At 39.0% G+C, this 15,985-nt stretch overlaps 1 protein-coding gene across 2 annotated transcripts in view; it reads left to right on the forward strand.

The window, feature by feature from the left end:
* BABAM2 (BRISC and BRCA1 A complex member 2) overlaps window positions 1–15,985 on the forward strand; it is a 163,288-nt gene that overhangs the window by 92,045 nt on the left and 55,258 nt on the right. The gene's annotated exons all lie outside the window — the stretch shown is intronic.

The raw sequence follows: 15,985 nt of genomic DNA on the forward strand, positions 1-15,985 counted from the left end.
GCAATGGTCGTTTTTTACTGGTCTGGGAGCTGTGCCAGAGGGTTCTTCATGACTGAGGGTGGTATGCAGAGTTCGGTGACTGCGTTTAACCTTCCCATACAGGCAGGGGAGAATAACAAGAACCTGATCTGAGCTCTTTGGTTTTGAATGTTCCTGTATGTTTTTCACTGATGGAAGAAAAAATTGAAGAGAAAATTAAACATGTGTTTGCTTTGAGGTATTTCCTGTCTGTTACCTGTGCTTTCTGCTGGTAGCTGGAAGAGGAAAACCATAGAATATTACCCATTTACTACCAAGTACTGTCTCTTGCTATGTTTGAGACACAGGGGAGCTGTGAAGGGCTTCACCTTTGAAGCTGGCATGCCATGCTGCCTCCAGTAGAAGCCTACTGTTTCAGACAGATTATGAATATACAGTCACTAAATGAATGGTTGTGCTTAGGCCTTTTTATATGTCTGCTTTGTAGAAGTCAGAAGATCTTCAATTTGGCATACTAAAATGTGATTATTCTTGTGAATTGATGATTTCAGTAGAATTGTTCGTAGTCATCCATGGCAGACCATGGCTTCTTCAAATCCCAGAACATCTTTGCAGACATGGGAAGCAGGAGGAATAGTAGTTGCTTTGCAGAGCTTCCTGTTCCATTAGGCTTTGTTTGGTCAGTGCCTGGCCAGTGTAGTGGACATATTTACTGCCTGCTGAGTGTGCTATGCCCCCGTCAGCCAAGGCTTCAGAAGCTATAGCCAGTACCATAACCTGATTGCCAACCTAGCACTACTTTGTACTCTGCTTGTGTCCAAAAAATAATCTGTTTTGCTGCTACCAACTTTTGATGGCATCTTGACAGCTTCAGAAGAGATCAGGACAGACTGGGACTGGCAGTCAAAGCAGATTGACTTGTACTTCTGTTCCAGGTGTTCAACTGTACTGATTGTTCTTTTTTTTTTTTTCCTTCCCTCTGAAGCTGCTGTAGAGCAATTAGTGAAAATTGTTGTAGGAGAGCTAAGATTATGTGTCCATCATCTAAATGGTGCTTTAATGCTGGATATGTTAATGCTGTCTTTTAATGGCTCAGTTAGTGAGATTTTTAAGTCAGTTAAGAGACTAAGCAATTAGACCTATTTGTCGAGGTATGAAATACTTGAGGCAGTTCAGTGGGACCAATTTTGTTGCTAGGTAATGAGGTACCAGTTTCCCTGTGTAGGAGATATGGGACAGTTGTTGGTCTGACTTATCTTTTGTGGCAATCCAGATCTCAGTATTGCCTCAAGTCTCAGAGGAAAACGTAGAGCTGAGTATTGGGAAGGATTTGTATCTTCTGGAGGTTTTGTCAGGCTCTGAGTGTCAGCCTGTATGCTTAAGGTTCTGTAATGTGATGGTGGAGGGAGTATTTTTACATTATATATCAAGCACTTTATCACTTCAAGGATTTTCTTGTATGGTTGAAATACACATACAGAAAAATTCATTAGTAAAAGATCACAAAAGAAAATGAAAAAGTGATTCAATACAACCCTCTTCAACTCCCTCTGCATACTTCAACCCTCTTCAATTCTCCTTCTGACTAGGGTAGAATGGTCTACAGAAATTTCACAAATTTTAAACCCATTTGATTCCTTTAGATCAAGTCTCTCCATTAAGTTGTTGCCTTTTTTCACTTGTACACACATAATTTATTTATTGTCAAAAAGCACTTTTAATTAGTCAAAACTAATCCTGGCAACAGTATTGAAAGTTACTGTCATCTTCATTACTAGCTAGGTCAGTACTTAGTATTTTTGAAATCTTCCTCTCTCTCTCTGCAATATGGGTTGTTTTTTAAATTACTTTCTTAGATTGTGTTTATTTTGATACTGAAATTCATTTCAGGAACAAAAGGTCCTAAAGAACTCTGGACCAATGGTATGGACACTTTGAACTCCTTGAAATGTTTTCTGTAACATTAATTAGGCTGACAAAAGAAATTTGTAGCAGGTATCATCTTTTTTTTGTGTGGCATTTGGTGTGGCAGTAATAGGGTCAGGTAACTGGGGTTAAGTGTTAACCTAAACAATTACTGACTAGGTGTTTCTTCAAAATGCAGTGGAAAAATCAGGTTAAGGTAAAATTCATATGTAGGGGAATTTGGAGTTTTTCTGGGTTTTTTCTGAATTTTTTTTCTTTCATTGATAACATCCTGGTATTAAATTCTGCTTTAAAAAAAAAAACCAGCAGTTAGATACAAAGTTAGATTGCTGGAAATCACAATTGAAGCAGTAGTTTCTCTGTCGTTAAACAGACTTAATTCCAAAGACTGCCTCTTTGGAGTTAAATTGCTCTTGCAGAGGAAAAGTGCTTCAAAGTTACTGACAGCATCAAATTTTAAAATTACCTGACAAGTTTGAGGCTTCTGGTAATTTATGAGTAAATTTAATCATAGAATCATTTAGGTTGAAAAATAACTTTGAGATGATTGCGTTCAAATGTAAACTCAACACTACCAAGTCCACCATGTCCCTAAGTACCACGTCTACACATCTGTTAATACCTCCAGGGGTGGCGACTACACCACTTCTCTGGGCAGCCTGTTCCAGTGTTTGGCAATCCTTTAGGTGAGGATAATTTCCCTAATATCCAATCCTAACTTCCCCTGGTGCAACTTGAGGCTATTTCCTCTTCTCCTATCACTTGTTATTTGCAAGAAGAGGCTGACTCCCACCTGGCTGCATCCTGCTTTCAGGTAGTTGGAGAGTGAGATAAAGTCCCTCCTGAGCCTCCTTCTCTAAGCTAAACCACTTCAGCTTCCTCAGCTTCTCCTCATAGGACTTGTGCTCCAGACCCTTCATCAGCTCCATTGCTTTTCTCTGGACACGCTCAAGTACCTCAATGTTCTTCTTGTAGTGAGTGACCCAAAACTGGACACAGCACTCGAGGTGTGGCCTCACCAGTGCTGAGTGCAGAGGGACAATCACTGCCCCAGTCCTGCTGGCCACACTATTTCTGATATGGACCAGGATGTCACTGGCCTTCTTCGCCACCTGGATACACACTGGGTCATGTTCAGCTGCTATTGACCAGCACCCCCAGATCCTTTTCGACTGGACAGCTTTTCAGATGCAGTTCCCCAAGTCTCTAGTGTTGCAAGAGGTTGTTGTGACCCAAGTGCAGGACCCAGCACTTCACCTTATTGAACCTCATGCTGGCCTCAGCCCATCGATCTGGCTAGGTCCCCCTGCAGACCCTTCCTGCCCTCCAGCAGATCATCACTCCCACCCAACTTGGTGTCATCTGAAAATTCAAACAGGGGCACTTGATCCCCTCGTCCAGACCATCAGTAAAGATTCTTAACTGGACTAGCCCCAATTCTGAGCCTTGGGGAACCCCACTAGTGGCCAGGTGCCAGCTGGATGTAACTCCATTCACCACCACTTTCTGGGCCTGGCCATCCAGCCAGTTTTTTACCCAGTGAAGAGTGCACCAGTCCAAGCCATGGGCTGCCAGCACCTTCAGGAGAATTTGGTAGGAAGTGATGTCAAAGGCTTGCCAATGACAACATCTGCAGCCTTTTCCTCATCCACTTAATGGGTCACCCTGTCATAGAAGGAGACCAGGTTGATCACCTTTCATGAACCCATGCTGATTGTGCCTGATCCCCTGATTGTCTTGCATGTGCCACATGGTGATACTCAAGATAATCTGCTCCATGACCTTCCCCAGCACAAGGCCTACCAGGCCTGTAGTTATCCAGATCCTCCTTCTGATCCTTCTTATAGACAGTCATTACATTTGCTGATGTCCAGTCAACTGGGACCTCGTTGTTTCACCAGGACTGCTGGCAAAGGATGGAAAGTGGCACGAGCAGGTCATGGAAGATTTTTCTTTCAGATCGGACCTGAGATTTAGTTGTTGTACTGTATTCATTCTAACTGGGTAATAATTTCCAAAACTGTCAAGCAGTAGTTAAATGAGTTAATTAGAATCTTGGCAGAAAATGCAGTGGGTATGGAAAGGCACATTTATTCAACAGTTATGAAAACTCAGATTTCCTAGAGTACACTTTGAACCCACTTTTGTTGCTGCGTGGGTATTTTTCCCAGTTCTTGATGTAAATGCAAACCCACCACTACAGAACGTGGTATCTTAACAAAGTATGCTTTCTTGAAGTTGATTTTTACATATTTGGGATATGGGGTTTGCTTTCTGAATATGGTGATTAAACCATTTGTTTTCAGAGAACTTCATTCTGATTGTGATCTGCATATTAGTGTTCTGTCTTCAGACTTTTTCTATTTTATTATTTAAAACAATTAACAAAACTTCAGCTACTGTTTAATGCTTGCTTCCAAATGGCCATATTCAATTGGTACAAATCTCTGACCACTGGAAAGTGAAAAGTTAAGGATTTTCAGATACAACCCATGACAAGTGTGAAAAACAGAATTAAGTTGTATGTGAAAGACCTCTGATTGTCTCTGTTGTCTTCTCTCCTTGCCCCCCATCCCCTCCATCGGCGAGAGCTGGTAGTACCTGCTAGGAACCACATTCCTGTTACTGGTGTCCCAGGAGGGAATGTGGAAGTACAGGGAGCATAAATTGAGGAGTATGGCAGAGGAATTGAGGAGTGTGGGGAATCTGATGGGCAGGAGGGAGAATATAAGGGGAGGGGTCTTGGCCCCACTGTTATTGTGATAAAAGATTGTAGTGCATTCTTTGACATTACCAGGAGGGGTGGTTTCCCTGCCAATGTACCTTCTTCCATACACTTATTTACCCCACAGTACTACTGGGTATCACCTCTCAATTTCCTTTGTTTTCTGCCTCCCATCTTTCCTGCAAATAATCAATGGTATTTTAAACTTGATGCTTTCATGAAAGGAACATTAATACCGCCTTAACTGTCCACTGTAGGAAGATGCCATTTTCCCAAAATAAATCATGGCTGATTTTTTAAATGTGACTACAGAATTTCTGGGGGTTTCCTTTTCCCTGTTATTGTCAAGAATGTGGTTCATTGTAGTGCTTATTTTATTTAAGGCATGTGAGACAGTCACAGTCTGTCCCGCTACTTAACCACTTCAAGCTGCTTGGCTGGTTGTGACTGGACCTGGAGAAAATGTATAAAATACATTATCAAAGGTGAGACTTTTTTATTGAATAGTCTTTTCCTAGATAACAGATTCCCCTTCAGGAATATCATGAACTTCTTTTCTAGGAGCTTTACTCTGAAGAGTCCCCTAAAAAATCACAAGGATCTGTTGAATTTTGAACTTGGCACAGGCATCCTCTAACAATACTAAACTTTAGCTATGTTTAAATGAAAGTGCAGACTATAGGCAACAAATCATATGGCCATTGTGTTAATGAATGGGACTCTTTTTATGTATAGTTTGGAAAAACATACTTGTGTGTCCACAAAGAATATTACAGAATTTAAATGAGAGATCTTGTGTGTGATATTTAGTATGTGCATGCAGTACGTGTCAAACAACCCATGGAGGAAGACAAGTTAAATTTGGCAAGAACTGAAAATGAAGATGATGAAAGTATAGATTCTTTTTAGTTGGATTTTAAAACTAAATTCTTTGAGCTGGTTTCTGGTCAGGGGCTGCTAAAAATACATGGAGAAGAAACTTCATCTATTTAACAATTTCAGCAGACAAAACTCAGTTAGTACTGAAGTTGCAGACACCACAGTGCAGTGGAAAAACCTGTACAAATAGAGCGAGACAATTCTGCTTGCAGATATTTGCTGTTGAAGCCAATGAAAGGGCTGTGCTCTTCTGTGTGGTTTAGTGATGTCAAGCACTGCTTGCTGGAGGCAGCTGCGCTACTGCAATGCTTTCCTGACCTTAAATAGCCTATATGCTGGGTAATGCAAGTGTTCAAATATAAATACAGGGCACGTAAGGACAGAAGGAGGCCAGAAAAGCCACCGAGGCCCCTTCCCTCTCCTGAATTAGTCAGTGTCTTCCTCAGTATTCTTCTCTTCTGGTATTTGTCCAACATATTTACAAAACCGTTTAGACTAATTGTTCCCTTGTGTTGCCTCAGCACTGTTTATTCCATATGTTAAGTACTGCGTGCAAAGCAGTTCTGCTCTTCAGTGTGACTGCTGCTTGCTTTCCTTTCCTTTTCCTTTCTTCAAGGTTGCCTTTGATATTAACCCAAACAGTTGTGCAACCTCTGTCTGTCCTGGGAGGTTGTGTGTGCCCACTGCTCTTCCCTAGACCTCTCCACGCAGGCAGGGCTTTCTGGGACATTCTGTGGAGGTAGTTCCTTCAGGTCATGTTTTTGGTCAACTTCCCAGATTTTTTTTTTTTCTTTTGCTCTGTAATGGGAAGATGGTTAGATGACATGTATGTGTAATTATGTAGTGATTCTCCTAATTTGCTCCATGGTTCAAACACTGTGTTTCTTTTGTGCCTATAATGAATGTGTAACTTGGTTTCTACCTCCTCAAACCCTGTTGTTTTAAATTGGTGCTCTTGTTTTATTCATTTGCCTATCACTTAGGTTTCTCATACTGCCTTCTATGGGTTTTTATTTCTTTACATTCAATCTCTATTTTCTGGTTTCTCTTTTGGCTGTTCATTTTCAGCTCCACACACATCTCTGAAAATTTGTTTTGTTTTCGAGAAGTGAGGCTCTGGTTTTTTGCATGCCAGGTAACAGTTTTTCCTGCAGTTGACATAGAAACTGCAAGAAGAGTTGAATGATGAATGTACATCCTGACAAAGCAAGTCTTGTTGAAAGTTTAGGTAACATAAACTTAGGTAAAAGTTAAGGTAAGATTTGATCTATAAAAACCGAACAGCCCATTTAACAGTGAATCAGTGCATGTCCAGAGCAATCATTTAGTGTTGTCTACAATTCCAGTGCCTTCATTGTTCTTAATTTTAAAGCATTTTAGCATTAGTTTTTTTAACTCTGTTTATTTTACATTTCTTTTAACATTATTTATCTTCACAATTAATTGTTTCCATTTATAAAAGTAGTGAAAGCTTCAGGATTTTTATGCAACAGTGAAAGCAAAAACATTTCATTATATTGTATTTATCTACATATAATTGAAAAAACCTTTTTTCCCCTCTGTGACAGTATTCTATTTAGACTACATGTCTCAGCATTAAAAAGATTATGTTTCTCACTACTATGAATTTCTTTACTGTCTTTTCATAGTATGACATTAAAATTTTGGAGGTCACATCAATTCATAAAATACATCAAGTGCCTTAACTCAGGATTGCTGGAGTGGTTTTGTTGAAAATTCTTTTGCAGCAAAAAAGTAAGTGGTAGTGGTTATAGAGTTCTCTGTTGCAAAGGAACTCTGAATCATCTAGGCCAGCTTCCTGCTTGGCATGGGACTGCCACCAGCACTAGCTCAGGTTTTGTGTTGCAGAGTCTGTCCATGTCTTGAGCACTTTCCAGTGGAGATCCTGCAGGTTCCCGGAGGAACCAGTCTCTGCCAGGCTCTGCCACCCTCCTTAGGGGAGGACCTCTCCTGAAAGTCCAGTCTGGGACTCCCAAGGCCTCAGTTGTCCCAGTCCTTGGGACATAAATGTCCCTGCAGACTGAAGCTGTGCAGTTGGTCGTAGCAGTATTGCACAATATCGTTAACAGTATGCCATGTACTGCAGTGTGGAAGCAAAGGCTTTTTTAGTTAGTCTCATCATGCTTCTCCAGCAACAGGGACGGGGGAGTTCTTAAGGACATATTGCTCTCTAGGATTTGTTCTGGCTGGAGGTCATGGTACGCTGGTAGAAAGTTAAATTAAGTTCTTATCTCACTGCTGTCACAGTGAAAGGACAGCATAAGGAACAAGGGCATGAGCTTTCTGCATTCTGACAAGTATCACAAATGCATAGGCCTTTTGGACTGGTGCATGACATAAATTAGAACAGTGCATGGGACCAATATTGAAGAATTTGGGTCAGTAGTATGGGTAGTGTTATGCCTTGCAACACAAAGGCACATAATACTGGGAAATCTCTCTTACTTTATTTTTTTGGCTCTGTGTACTGAAAGCTTCAAGTTCCCTTTTCAATACACAGATGCTAATTTGTATTTTCCTTTCTTAATTTCATATGCTATAGCAGAATTTTTTAAAAAGTAAATAAATACCCTGAAATAGAGCACTAGTCATTAGCAGTGAATGATCCTGGCAGTGCAACTGGCATTGCTGAGTACTTTACACATACAACTGAGTACACTTAAAATGTTAGGAAAAAGGATAGATTTATCCTGATTTTGTTTGTTATACTAATGCTGTGAAAGTCTAGCATTCTATTTTTGTTCATCCACCAATCTGTTCAGCATATTTTGTTTAATAGTTTAATAGTAGAGTCTATATGCAACCACCATGTTACATCAGACTCTGCAACTGGAATGTTGTTTACTTTTCACCAAGGCAACTCCCTGTTTTTGTTAATTTATATCTAACAAGGTCCTACAGCTGATTCCCTTTAAAGTCAAGAATGTAGGGGTGTGGAGGGTTTATAAGCACATTGTGCTAGCAGCAGTGTCTTTTGTACAAGTGACCTGTTAAAGGACATGGTTTGGGGTGGCTTTTTTCATTTTTATGTGTGTGCATATTCTTTTATTCTTCTGCATTTTTCTTGGGCAGGTTATGTTTGTACTGCACATGCATACCCCTTTAATACATGGTGCCATTAAGTTATTTTCCAAAGCCACAGAAGGAAACTGACAAAATTTGTGGGAAGGTCTTCTGCACCATTCTCTCACCATTCTTTTGGGGACTAAAGGAGAGCTCACGTTTCTGACATGGTCAAATTGACAATGGTGGTTCATGTCTAATTCTTATTTTTGACAACAAGCCATCCCTTGCATGTTGCAATTACCACAGTACCAGAAAGGATTTTTTTTTTGTAAATGTTTAGGAGTTTTATCCAGGCTTGATTTGAAAATATGCAAGGGATACAGTATACACAATTTCCTTAGTGCTATTCTACTGATAAAATGTTTTACTGTCTTTTAATCTGAATATCTGTTTTTGCAAACTTTAATATGCTTATCTTCTTGGTACCCTTCTGGGATAAAATAGTACCAAATGCTGTCAGCATGTGTGAATATATTCATGTGTGTCAGAAAGATTTTATGTTTAGGAAACTAGAAGCAAATAGAGACTCCCTCGGATAATCTCAATCTGTACCAGATAAATGTTGCTAGACTTAGAAATGTCTTCTTTCTTTCTTTTATAGTCAGTTTTTTAAATGCAAAATGTCTTCTCAGTTACCCTCCTTAATTACTGCCCTGCCTTAACTTTATAGGGTGTCTTGAGGTTGTCTACACTTAGATGCACTCATACAGATTCCTCTGGTATCTCCACTGGTGTTATTTGTGCTACGTCCTCTAAAGAAATGGAAATTTTAAAATTCAGTATGTGCAGAAGTACTTTTTTTTCCACCATGAAAAAGATCTTTTTAATAATTTGGTATGTTTTTGTGCTTTGACCCCACCAGTGTATCTCAGTAACCTAGTAATAAATAGATAATGCAGCTGGCAAGCTGATCAAAACTGTATCTTCAGGCAGGCAGAAAAGATATTTTCATTTAATTCAGTCCTTAAAACCTGTAAAAATACTGGGTTCTATTTTAAGAACAAGTAGTAGGTAAATAGTGTTCCACCCAAAATCTGCCAACTACTGATTGTGTTTGTGTTCTCTCTTTTTTTTTCCTTAAGTTCTTTTGTTTGTAGGAGGACATCTTAGCAGAGCTTCACATATGTGGTTAAGTGCTTGCTGAGCCACAAGCAAATAATACTGTACAGTTAAGCATTTCTTCCCGCATTACCAATTTCTATTCTCTTGGGCAACAGGAGTTCAAATCTGGGCAAAGATGACAGGCATAGACCTGTCTGATTGGATTAATAACTTAGAAACTGTTGTTGGCCACCACAGTAATATTTTACAGTTGAACTTGTGGTAAGTTTCTCAACCTAGATTTTGATTTTATTATACCAGCAAATAGATAATTGAATAGCTCTTCAATCCTAAAGGACAAAAGGAGAATTGTTTCAGGTTTGGCAGATCCAAATTCTGCTAAAGGAGGTGAAAGAGGGTATGTAGAAGCCTGAAGGACAGTGATGATTCAGAGATGACTTCCAGTATATTGACTATGGGGGATTTCTTTTTAAATGCTCTATCATTTTTGCTTGTGTGGCATTTTCAGGCTCTCTAAATGCCTTTGTTTGGAAATAAGAAATAATTAGTTTGAGGAAGTGTTGTTTGCCACAAGGCAGTGTAAGTTTTCCCGTCAGTGTGTTCATTCACACCTGGAATGGAGGAGGAAGTAGAATTAGTTTGCTTATCATTTGGATATTACAATAAAAAGGTTTTTGGATAAATTTATTTAATCATAAAATCAGTGCTCTACATGGAAAGTCATGGGTTTTGTTATGTGTTGCTAGGGGAATGACTTCAGATTTTTCTTTTATCATAACTTTTCAAAAAGCTCAAGTAGTATATAATGAGTAGTAGGCTCTATATTTTGGATTGTACCATGAAACTGAATGCATGTGAAAAATCTATCTGTGACTTAAAATTTGCTTTTCTGTGCATTTGTAGTTGTCTTAAACTGACAAAAATAGCTAAGACTGGGGAAGGTAAAGCTGTGTTACAGGAACTCATAGGGAGCTTTTGGGAAAGTAGTTCTGAAATTCAGATGATGATGTTCAAGGAGTTTTGAACTCACTTAACAGTGAGGATATAGAACAGGTTGCCCAGAGAAGTTGTGGATGCCCCATCCCTGGAAGTGTTCAAGGCTGGGTTGGATGGGGCTCTGAGCAACCGGGTCAAGTAGAAGATATCCCTGGCTGTCCATGGCAGAGGGGCTGGGACTAGGTGATCTTTAAAATCCCTTCCAGCCCATGTTATGATCCTGTGATATGCCTTATTTGTTATTTCTTACACTTGTAACATGGCATAAATTCAGTTCTCCTCAGAATACTGCAGCAGGCCTTGATTAGTTCAGATTATAATCTTGTACATGCAATATGAAATCTAAATCCTTAGGAAGGAAAAAGACAAGTATATTTTGGGAATTAATTTGGTCCTTTGAAGTTACTCCAGTGTCTGGGCAGTCTTGATGCAGTACCTGCTGAGGAGACGGGCACCTTGATTAGAATACCAGTCACAATGACAGTCAGTTAAAACTGTTTTATGTAGAAAAAATGTAAATTATCTGTTTGAATTAACTGTTGGGGAAGAAACATCTCATTTATCTAGCTTTAGTACCATATGAAAAAGGGAAAACAGTATACAAAGTGACACAAGGAGGGAAGTTTTAGGCTTGGGAGCTTTCTTTCAACAGAATTAACTAAAGTAACAAATTTTTAAAAAAACACCATGAACTATATCTTGTTCTTTTAACTAAGAGAAATGCTTTTTTGAAGTATAGTTCTTTTTTTCCCCAACTAGGAGCTTTTCCTCTTTTATTCTCCAGGTCTTCCTACTTTTGGAGCTGTTTGTGTTTCATCTCCCCTTTAATGTGTATTTACATTGAGGAAAAGATGAAAATACCAGGTCCAGATTATTCATTAGAATTGAGCAATTCTGAGGGTTTCCTGGTAGACAGATAGTAGAGTGCTGGATTTTCAAGGCAAAGTATGAAATTTTAAATGAAAATAATTTTTCTTTCTATCTTTGGGATTATGAAACATGTACCCTGAGACTTGATAAATAATAGTGTATAGTCAGCTGTTCTCCAGGCATCCCTTGCTTTTACATGTACTGCATTTTTATTTCTTCTTGTAAAGTTAGAAAAAACAGAGCATGGATGTATGTTTCAACCTTTCCCAGCATTTGGTTCAAAGAGCTACAGTTAGTTATTTTTAGTCCTGGCCAGGTTTGCATCAGTGCTCTTCAGGTTCTGAACTAATTAGATACTGAATAAATACATGTTTCCTTGAAGGCTAGATAGCCTTTTCCAAGTATTGGCAACAGCTTGAGATAGGTCACTTTCCAAGGTAGGTCTCTAAAAACAAAGCAATTTGGAGCAGGTGTTAAACAATCCATAGGAGTGTAAGCTTGACATGTAAAGACCTGGGTTTCTTTCTTTTTTCCCAACTAATACATGGATTTTGAAATCACTTACTTAGGCAAAAAAATTGTGCATTTCAGATGCTATTTTTCATGTATTGTCACGTTGAAAGATAAAAATTAGATGTTTCCCAACCAATTTTGTCTTTCATGCTCTGAAATTATGTATGATGCCAATCATATTAGAAACTTATGGATGTGCTAAATCAGTTGGTAACTGTTGCATGTCACAGGTTTGGCAGTCTTGAAGAATAGAAAGTGGTGACTTAGTTACAAGGAACAATCTAGATATTAGTATGCAGTACTTGAAAAGTTTGTGATGTATATAACCATGACCTCCAGCCTCTTCAGTAATACTATTGCAATTGCTAATTTCTAACAAAAAGCTACTCTCAGGTAGTCAGGTCAGTCAGAGCAGAGATGCAAATAATTTCTGTTTCCTTAATGTTTGAGAAGTGTGTCTTTGTGTAGCTCAGGTGCTAAAAACAAGCTACACAGTTTTTCAGGAAATCTGCCTCTCTTAAAAGAATGAGATAGTTCCATTCTTCTTGACCACTTCCACCTTTCAGCATAGTATTCCAATGTAATTACAAATCTGAAGTGTCTCAGATGGTGACACACACCCCCCCTTGCCTCTAGCTTACACGATTCTCAAATAGTATCCACCTTTCAGATCTTTCTTTGGTGTAAACTTGAAGTGTCTTCTTTTTACCCCTTTGGTATTCTTTTTTTTTTTTTTTTTTTTCCTAAACTTGTTTGTGCTTAAAAATACAACCTGTATTCTTTCACAGTAGTAAATTTCTGGTAACTTGCTGCTGGGACATTGGCAGTATCTTAGCATCAGTTCAATGACCTTTTACAGTGATATGGGGTGACAAGCTAGTAAGAAAGGGAATGCTAGAGAATCTGTTAATGATCGATTTTTATCTGATTTGGATGTAGCAAAGAAATGGAATGATCGTTTGGAAGTGGGTTGGCTGTCTTTCAGTTCCTCATCAACAGACCTTTGGATTGATAATCTCTTCCGTGTTGTAATTCTGACAAATCTTGTTTGAACTCCCAGTGAAATAGCCAAGGACTGATTTGACCATGGCCACTGAATTTATCTCCCATACTTAGGCAGACTTTCTGTGGGCTTTTATCTTAATTTTGGAGGGCTCGTATGAGATTGTTTTGTTGTTGCTGTCTTATGTAATGCTGTTTCATGGACTGTGGATTTTAGTACCAAGATTTGCAAGACGTGAAGTAAATTGGACCATCTAGTTACACTTGCTAATACTTTTACCTTACTTCCCTTTAGTAAAATGACCTCAAGTATCAAGTTTGCATTATAATTCTCCCAAACACCAAACAAAGGAGAAGAACATTGTATTAAGTCAATGTTTGTCGTTGTCTTCCCTGTCTCTCCCCAATCCTGTCAAAAAAAAGATTAAACAGAGGTAGCTGTATCTCATCACTCACATCTCTGCTCTATACTGCAGCAGCTCAAAAACAAAAAGCACACAAATAGAATCAAGCAGCAGCATTAGCTAATTACAAAATGTGTTCAGTAACAAAGGTAAGAGGCCTTAAATCAAAACTCCAGCACAGCCTGTAAGTGGATCTTCACTAGTGTGTAAGTGCATCCCTAAATCATGGCCATATTTAGGGGATGGGGTTTGCTTGTGTCATGGTGCATCCCCCCACACTCCTTTCCAGGGACAGCTTGTCCTCCTCCCTTGGCATCTTGCAGCTAGCCATACCTGTACACAGGGATATCACTGTGTGCAGCAATTTGCTGGTGGTGTCTTTAGGCTAATTGTGTCCTTACTTGACTCCACCTACTCTGAGAAGTTTGACATACCCTGTTTCCCAAAGTAAATAGCATTTGGGGTTTGGTTGTTTTGTTCATACTGTTTCCACAGAGGAATAAAAGAGACATTTTGTAATCTTCATTCTCAGTTTACTTCCTTCAATCTTCTCCTAAACCTCATCACATTAAGTGTTAGTGTTTCAAGTTCTCTTTCAAGCACATGCCATCCAAATCGTGGTGGTATGTGAAATGTCATGTTAGGTAACTGTTGATATTGTCAGAGGGATTGTATGTTAAGCTGGGGTGGGGAAGGTAGCACAGTATGTTTTGCAGAGCTGTGCATTTTTAAAATCATCGTGATCCCTGGCATATCACTTGTACTTGCAGAAGAGGGCAAGGCCCTACGTCTTCAGATGGGGTGTTTTTCCAGATGTTCCACCCAGCCTGAGTTCATGTCAGACAAGTCAGGTCATTTCTGCAGAGCTATTGAAGTTCTCAGAAGAGGATCTTTATTTATTTAAATGTTTCATTCGTTTCATTAAATCTAAAACTCTTAGAAGGTATACTACATTTTACTGATAACAAAATTAGTTAATTTAAAAACTTCTCTGAGGGACAAGAAAATGTAACCATTCTAAAGTTCTGCCTTTTTCTCCCCATTAGTTCAGGTTACTCTAACAAATACTTCCACTGCATTTTTAAGCAAGCACCGTCATTTAAATGATTTGTATCTACTTTAATCACATAAAACTGTGACAATCCTTTTAAATTTTTTATGTAAATAGAGAGATACATGTTTGTGATTAAAATTTTGCACTGTAAATTGCCTTGCAGTATCATCTAAATATGCCACCCCACTAGAAAATCACATGGAAGTGGAAAATGATAACAAAGTCCATAGAAACAGGGCTAGCACATGCAATATTTTGCCCTAAGAATTCTCCAGCCCTAAGCCATTGGTGGCTGAGGAAATTTATTAATATGTAATCCTGAATGAATTTTTCTTTTGTGTTCTTGTCCAGCCTTCCCTTTGCATGCATATTACAACAGGGAATTTCATAGCTCCACTACCTCTTGCATTAAGATGTCCCTCCTTTTAGTTTTGAAACTAGCTCTTCTGTTAGCCTGCTGGCCACTACACTTTTATTGGAATAGACAGCAACTAGTCAGTGCTTATTCACATTTTCAACATCACTCATCACGTTATGGTAACTGGTCTTCTGTCCTCATTTTCTGGTTTCCAGACTCAGTTGTGCTGCAGACAAATTTCTACTTCTTTCCTCATGATCCCATACTTCTTTTTGTTTTGACTTTATTTTGTGCTGAGTTGATATTTCAGCTGAACTTTGATCAAAACCCTGAGAGCAACTGAATGCTTTGGTGCCCATTTACATTTTTCATTAGGGTTGTTTTTTTCTTTGTGTATGACTTCATACTCATCTGTGTTAAATCTCTTTCTTACTGTCATCCAGTTCCTCTGCTTCAAAGCCTGTTCATTACTCTTCATGGTTGGAGTTTATTTTGGCTACCCTCAATAACCTGTCATCCCTGAACTGCCACCTGGCAGCTCACAGGTTTGTCAGGTCATTTACAAACATTTTAAACAGCACAAGTCACTAGTGAACCCTCATGCTGACTTAATGCCACTGTTAGAGCTAATTATTTACTTAGGCTTCTTAGTGACTCTTTCTAAGAGCTGCTGTAGATGTGAGAGACAGGACTACCCCTAAATGCGAAGGAATCAGTTCAGCTTTCAGTCAGTGCCTCTGCACACAAACATTCTGGGAAGGGGAGCTCTGAAATAAACCCATTTCCCTAAAACTTAGGGAAGCCCTCATAGGAAAAAACCCAGCTTTCATCATGTCTTTGTCATTTCCATGGCCACCTCCCTTGACTTGATTTTATCTGAGTGAAAAACCTTAGTTTTGCTCTGCTTAAAACCAGTGGTGATGATTCTGTAGGTACAGGTGCCTCTTGGGCTACTGTTTGCTAATGTTAAATGGTCATTGAGTTCTCGCTTGTGATGTCCATCATCAGTACTACAGAGAGTTTGAGATGACCTTCATTGACTCCAACAAAGGATGATCAGTCTTTGAGCAGTCTTACGAGAAACTAAAGGGAAGTTTAAAAAAGACTAGGTAGAGCTACATTCAGGAGTA

The sequence above is a fragment of the Vidua macroura genome, chromosome 3 (genome assembly GCF_024509145.1).
Source record: "Vidua macroura isolate BioBank_ID:100142 chromosome 3, ASM2450914v1, whole genome shotgun sequence".
NCBI lineage: Eukaryota > Metazoa > Chordata > Aves > Passeriformes > Viduidae > Vidua > Vidua macroura.